The 7,500-nt window shown below is 48.4% G+C and overlaps 1 protein-coding gene across 4 annotated transcripts in view; it reads left to right on the top strand.

Moving 5' to 3' along the window:
- LOC134459304 (neuropilin-2-like) overlaps window positions 1–7,500 on the top strand; it is a 151,437-nt gene that overhangs the window by 70,208 nt on the left and 73,729 nt on the right. The gene's annotated exons all lie outside the window — the stretch shown is intronic.

Genomic DNA, 7,500 nt, shown 5'->3' with positions numbered 1-7,500 from the left:
ACTGCCAATGAACAGGCGAGAAGTACCGAACTCTGCCTTCCAATTGGTTACTTGCTGACTCGCCTCGCTCGAAGATAAAATATTTTCAACTCTGGATCCGCCCACATCGCATCGCTTGTACAGTACTCGTCTACTCGCCTGCTAGTCTCGCTGGAACACAATGCCATTCTATTGAGTTCATCCGCTGAGCGAGTAACTTGCAGCGACGTGTGTGTACGGCCCTTTAGGCTTTAGATACCTTTATTTCATAGTGAATGTGAAGAGATGGCGTTTGGGTTAGGAAATGATCTAAGGTCGGCTTTGATTGAACCTAGGTCTCCATGGTCAACTTGCCTGTTTATGGTGTGGTGTCCTAGCACACTGTTCCACAGCACCTATGCAGCATTGTTTTTTCAGATGCTGTCTGAATAACAATGTCAATGTCCGCTTTGTTGTCAATAAACACATGGCACACAGGTCATACTGTACGGTACATACAGTACATGGGAATTGAAGACACATTGCTCCCAGGAATCGCAGTGTATACTGATCATAGGAAGCAGAACAGTGATGTGCTAGTACTTGCCGTTTTCGTTTTTGTGGTGGATGTGGCGAAGAATAGTGTGAAGCACCGTTCTATAAGTGTGAGATCATTGTGGAATAGCCTTCCTAGTTTTTCAAAGCCTACCTCCTTTGCATGAACTGCATTGATATGTTGGTCAAACTCTGCTGTTGTTCCACTCTGCTCTTATTGTCAAAGTCCACGATATTGTCACAGGCCATGTGTTAAGGTCATTCACAGGGCTTGGAATTCCAGTACTCCCTCAGGCCACCCACTGTACACTAGACATACTGTAGGAAGCTGAAATAGTTGTGGGTAATCAGACATTGCCGTCTTTCTCTTGTGACGGATGTAGTCTGAAAGGAGAACTTCCTGGAAGTGGCGTTCCGTTCATTTTAGGATGGTAAACAATGTAGCAGTAAACAAACAAGTGAAATATTTAAACCTCATCAGAGTTTGAGCCGACCACGGAACCACATTAAACACAATGACAGCAATTTCCGTACTTGCTTCTGAAGCCTCAGCAGCTGTCAACGTGTGAAGGCACGCTAGTCGAGGCTGACATGGGCCACACGGCGCCTTTCATATCGTCTCTGGGCTGTAACATTCGAGTGTATTTTCTTCATTAATAGCTGCCATACCCTGTTTTAAATGAATAAACTTGAACGTCAAACTGGGGTCACGATTTAGGGAAAGTTTAAGCACAGTAGTAGTCGACGTCAAAGACTAAAATGCCTTTATTTTTGTGACGGAGCTAGAGAAGCGTGCAACTCAGTAAGACGCCTTTAGTGCTCATTATCGCACTTGTTATTTGACGACAACGTGATATCAAGGAGCGAGAAGAAGATAGCGAGAGACGGAGAGCGGAGTATCTTTTTTCTTTCGGCTGATTGCTCTCGACAGCTCAGGCTCGACACGAATGAGAAAGAGAAGAGGCGACTGATTCATGCTGTGTCTTATCTAAGCGTAACCCGCCCTCCCTAAATTTTATCTCCGAGCACTACTCCAGGTGTCAGCTGTTGAGAATCACAAAAAGCGTCCAGCCAACAACAAAAACCCCAGAAAGACAACATGCCGTATTGAAAAAGAGACACACGCACGCACGCACGCACGCACGCACGCACACACACACACACACACACACACACACACACACACACACACACACACACACACACACACACACACACACACACACACACACACACACACACACGCACACACAGACACACACAGACACACACACACACACAGTCTCTGGGGCCAGAATCAGCAGCTTAATTACATAGTCAAGCGGCTATTGATTGAGAGAGAGAGAGAGGGAGCAAGCTGAGAGGTGGCAAGCCAAGCCAGAACCCCAGGAGCTGGGAGACGGCGAACATGAAGCCTCCCACCAATTACCGCCCATTAGCTAGGCCTGACAGACAGACACACAGAGAGAGGGGAAGACGAAGGAGGAGGAGAGAAGAGAGAAGAGGAGACAGGAGAACAAGTGAAAAGGAGAAGACAAAACGAGAGGAGAGGAGAGGGGTGGAGAGAACGAGGGGGAAGACGAGAGTAGGGGAGGAGAAGAGTGGCGAGGAGTAGAAGACAAGAGAGGAGGAGAGGAGAGAAAAGAAGAAGAGAGGGGAAGACGCAGAGAGGAGAAGAGAAGACGGGAGCACAAGAGTGGAGAGGAGAAGACAAGACAGCAGAGTGGAAAGGAGACAAAAGAACAAGCGGGCAGAAGACAAGGACAGGTGAGGAGAGGAGAGGCAAACTAGCGAGTGGTTAGAGGCCAGGGCGGAAGAAGAAAAAAAAACGAAAAGAGAGGAAGGAAGACATGACGGTCCTGTCAGAGGTGGAGGTGGTGGGGGGAGAGAGACACAGCCTAGTGAGCCTAATTGCACTGACCCCCCCCCCCCCTGGATCCACTCCCTCAATCAAAGGAAGGGGAGGGAGGAGTGACTCCCTGGGGACCCAGCATCCATAGATAGGAGCTGTGCTCTGGGGGTCTCTAAGGCCCTGAGGGTAGCCAGCCAGCCAGTCAGCCAGTCAGTCAGTCTCTGCTTACAACATGCACCCCCGAGCCAACAAGGCACCCTTCCCAGTCACCCTATGGCCATTCTCCCCCCCCCTCACTATCTCTCTCTCTCTCTCTCTCTCTCTCTCTCTCTCTCTCTCTCTCTCTCTCTCTCTCTCTCTCTCTCTCTCTCTCTCTCTCTCTGGGGGGGAAAGTGTGAGGGAGGGATGCTCACCTGCCAGGCGGGAACAATGGGGCCCTTTGTGTTGCCTCCTTATCTGCTGCTGTCATTCATCATGGCCATGCCACTACCGGCTGTAAACACACCTGTGTGACCGGTCACACTCACACCCATACACACCCCGCTGCACACACACACACACACACACACACACACACACACACACACACACACACACACACACACACACACACACACACACACACACACACACACACACACACACACACACACACACACACACGCATGCAGGCAAGCACGCATTCACACACACACACACATGCACACGCACACACACACACACACACACACACACACACACACACACACACACACACACACACACTCACTCAGCTGGGCTGTCAACCACATACTCACTCAAACGCACACACATGCACGTATACACACGCACGCAAGCACGCACGCACGCACGCACTCGCGAATGCGCGCACGCGCGCACCCCTGAATGCACCTGGACCAGTAAACAACTGAGCCATCCATCCAGTTTCTGTCTATGTGTGTGTGTGTGTGTGTGTGTGTGTGTGTGTGTGTGTGTGTGTGTGTGTGTGTGTGTGTGTGTGTGTGTGTGTGTGTGTGTGTGTGTGCGCGCCTATGCATGTGTGTGTTCATGCTCTCTGCCTTCTTCCTTGGTTAACACACATCGAGTCCAAAGACAAGCTCCACTGCTTCACTTCAGCTCACATCACACTGCCGATGCCGAGATGGAGCGCGAGGCAAGAGACAGAGAACAAGCAAGAGTCGACCTTGTCAGGAAGAGAGATGGCCGCTATCAAGATTTTAAATACCTGCCGGGCATTTCAATACCCACCGCATCAGAAATGCACGGGGTCAGGCTATTTAAAATAACACCGCCTCCATATCCTGACTATACAGCAGACTCAGCGTTTAAGAGCAGTCATTCTTTTGTCTTTTATGGGGGTATGCAGCAGTGATTTTCAACCTATGGGCCAGGGCCCACTGGTGGGCCCTGAAGGTATTCCAAGTGGGCCTTGAAATCATTTTCTACAAATTATAATCATATTTTGGTGCGTGTTGCTATTGATTTATTTGAGTTTTATTCTTTATTGGGTCAGAAGTGGGCCCTGAACATTTGTGACAATTTCGAGTGGGCCCCACTTTGGAAAAGGTTGGGAACCCCTGGTATAGTACAGTATAAGAGGCAGAAATGAAAAGCTTGCGTCGTTTTGCTTCTAACCCCATTGGCCACAGTCTTGACCATAATTATCACAATTCTATCGGAAAGCTATAGTTGGCTCTGTAACGATGGTTCTACAACGTTTGGTGACATATATAAAAACGACACATGTATTAAATGCATTTTCTAGCACACCTTTTTAAATCAGATAATTATCATGAAAAGCAATAATTTATAGGCGCACATAGCATTACATTACACATGAAGTACATAGACATGACATTACATATACATTACTAGTTGAATTGAGTACAGTTTGTTAACATGTGTCGATTTGATCATAGTACCAGAAAGCTTCTGCCTCCTGTTTGCTTATCACTAGTGGAAGCTTTTTCCTCTCAAGAAGGTTTGAAACAGAAATGACCTTTTTCACTGACTACAATAAACACCATCACATCACATGCTCTGGAGTTTGTTTAGCTCGCGTCGACTCGACACTGCGGTGGGAGAATGGAGATGCTCTCTTTTTTTTGTCCTCTGACAAGAAGACGTCAGTCGCGTCAACATCAATGTGGCAGGCGTTGCGGCGGGCAATGAAAAATTGGGGGGGGAAATGGCAGCTGTAAATACTGACTCTGTGGATTGGCCCCCGCGGCAGAGTTGGCATCGACAGGCGACAGCAGGAGGTTAACAGTTTGCGCCACGCCACGCGTGCCATGTTGCCGAGGTGGAGGTGGCGGTGGCAAAGCATCGCGCCCACGTGCCAGCGTGCTAATGGGGGCTAACGCTGCCATCGGCGTGTGGCAATGGGGCTGGTGGAGGAGGCAGCAGTGGAGGCAATGCTGACAATGTGGGCTAAAGCTGCCGTCTTTAGTGTGTGGCAATGGGGTTGGTTTAGGGCAGTGATTCTCAAAGTGTGGTCCGGGGACCACTAGTGGTCCGCGACAGAGCTCAGGTGGTCCGCAAGGGGATTTCTACTTATCAAAGACAAGCTAGCTGTAGACTATATTTGTAATATTATTACAAAGCTAAACATAGCTGAAATCTCATTTTAACCACAATAAGTCAGGCTTGTAAATGTAAATAAGTAGTAAGTGATCTGCATCGAAATTAGCACCCGTCAACTGTCAATTCAGTTGACCGGTTGTCCCTGAACATTTTTGGGGGGACAAAGAAGTCCTCGATCTGAAAAAGATCCGTCAACGAGGGAGTAAAGCTGCATTGGTAGTGTTGATGTTGGTCTCTGTTTGTGGATGGAGGTGACGGGCTCACACAGTGGCAATGGTGAGGTGGAGCGGGATAAAGCTACCATCAGCCGTGGCCCTGGTGGTGGAGTGTGTTAGTGGTGGGGTGGTGTGTGGTGTGGCGGGGTACTAAAGCTCAGTATAGTGGTATTCACTAGCAGGTAATTGGAGTGCTTCTGGGTCTTCACCTTTTTTCCTTGGTGCTCATCAGTGTAGGGGCTCTCAAACTTGGTCCAGGAAGACAGATGCTGAGGCACTCAAGGTTGAATTTTTTTTACTTTACGCCCTGAAGAAGGCCATAAGGGCCGAAACGCGTAGGCATTGTAGCCAAATAAAAAAGTAAAAAAAATTGCAACCTTGAGTGCCTCAGCATCTGTCTTCCTGGACCAAGTTTGAGAGCCCCTACACTGATGAGCGGGATAAAGCTACCATCAGCGGTGGCCCTGGTTGCGGTGTGTGTTAGTGGTGGGGTGGTGTGTGGCTGTGGAAGCGGGGGGACTAAAGCTCAGTATAGTGGTATTCAACAGTCCAAAGTCCCATGCAGAGCTCCTAGGTGCTGGTAGATGCAGGAATGTTCAATACTTCAAAAAGAAAGAAGTCTACCGCACACTTTCTCTTGACTTTATGCTCGTTTTATTAGAGCGAACGCGTTTTCGCCTCTGTGCGTCATCAGGCTCGCTCAGTATAGTGGTATTGCTAGACAGGGGGTCTGGCGACGGCAATGGTGGTGGGGGTGCAGTGGGCTAAAGCTGCTATCAGGGGCAGTGGCAGTGGTTGCAGTGGTGATGGTGGTGGTGTTTATGCCACGTCGGGTTCGTTTTTATCCCCCGTGTCTTGATTTATCGAGGCCCACTCAGCCTCGCTCCACAGGGGGCTCTGCTCGCATTTTATCTGTGTGTACTTTATACATGTGTTCGCCTTGTGTGTGTGTGTGTGTGTGTGTGTGTGTGTGTGTGTGTGTGTGTGTGTGTGTGTGTGTGTGTGTGTGTGTGTGTGTGTGTGTGTGTGTGAGAGAGAGAGTGTGTATGTGTTGTGTTTTCGATTTGTGTATGTGAGTGAGCTCTGGTGTGTGTGAGTTTGTGTGTGTGTGTGTGTGTGTGTGTGTGTGTGTGTGTGTGTGTGTGTGTGTGTGTGTGTGTGTGTGTGTGTGTGTGTGTGTGTGTGTGTGTGTGTGTGTGTGTGTGTGTGTGTGTGTGTGTGTGTGTGTGTGTGTGTGTGTGTGTGTGCGTGCGTAAGTGCTGGCCTGAATGCTTGCGTGCATGCTTGAGTGTGTGCGTGCGTGTGTGCGTGCGTGTAATGTATGAGTGTATGAATGTATATGTGCGCGCTGGTGTGTGTGTGTGTGTGTGTGTGTGTACATGCTATGCATATATGCGCTCACATGTGTGTGCGAGCGTGCGAGCGAGTGTGTGTGTGCGTTCGTGACCACTAATTCCACAGAGGAAGTGCTGCTGCCAATGTTTAATCATAAGCCCCGAAAGGTGCTTATGTGCGGTTTAACCCTTCAAATCTCCAAGGGGGCGTCTGCTGATAACAGAGGTAGGGGGGGGTTTAGTAGAAATGGGTTGCAGAGAGGATGGGGTTGGTTGGTGGGGAGGTTGGATTTACCTTGCGATTGTCGTTTTCATGGGATGGAAGTTTGATTAAAAGCTTAGCTGCCGCCGTCTGAGAGGGTTATTCGGGCACATCTCTGGATGTTCATATGCACACACACACACACACACACACACACACCAGCAGACAAATAGGCAGAGCCCAAAGAGCAGGTGAGCCCACAGAGGAGGGGGAAAAAATCAGGCCAGCCGAGAGACTCTACAGTAGTTTTGATTTGGTTGCCAGTTTTGGATTTTTAGTCTTGAGACTATATTCTCTCACTTGCAAATGGGCAAGGGTGGTGAATCACTTTTTCAGGAAGTGAAAATACTTCCCTGTTTTCCCCGTTCAATCCTAAGCTCTTAGCCTAGATGTTTCCAGGGGATTAATCTGATCTGTCTGGATGACATTGTTGTTTTCATTATCATCGACTTGATCGCCAATATGGTTGTATTAAATAACTCATTGTCTTTAAACGTTATGTTTAATTTCTCAATACTGTATCTCCACCACCTCTGGATATAGACATATGCAAGGATGGAGTACTGCACAAGCCTACCGGGCTCAAGAGTCAAGGGGGGCCCTAATCCAAAGCCTTTGCGCTATAAAAAAATATTATTATTTTTTATACTGTATTTCTGTTAAATTTCTGTTAATGTTAAAATTGCACTTTCAACTACATTTATCTCGGAGGACAAACCCCTGAAACCCCATCAACAAAAA

Source organism: Engraulis encrasicolus, chromosome 12, assembly GCF_034702125.1.
Source record: "Engraulis encrasicolus isolate BLACKSEA-1 chromosome 12, IST_EnEncr_1.0, whole genome shotgun sequence".
Classification (NCBI taxonomy): Eukaryota; Metazoa; Chordata; class Actinopteri; order Clupeiformes; family Engraulidae; genus Engraulis; species Engraulis encrasicolus.
This window is presented reverse-complemented; position numbering and strand designations above follow the sequence as displayed.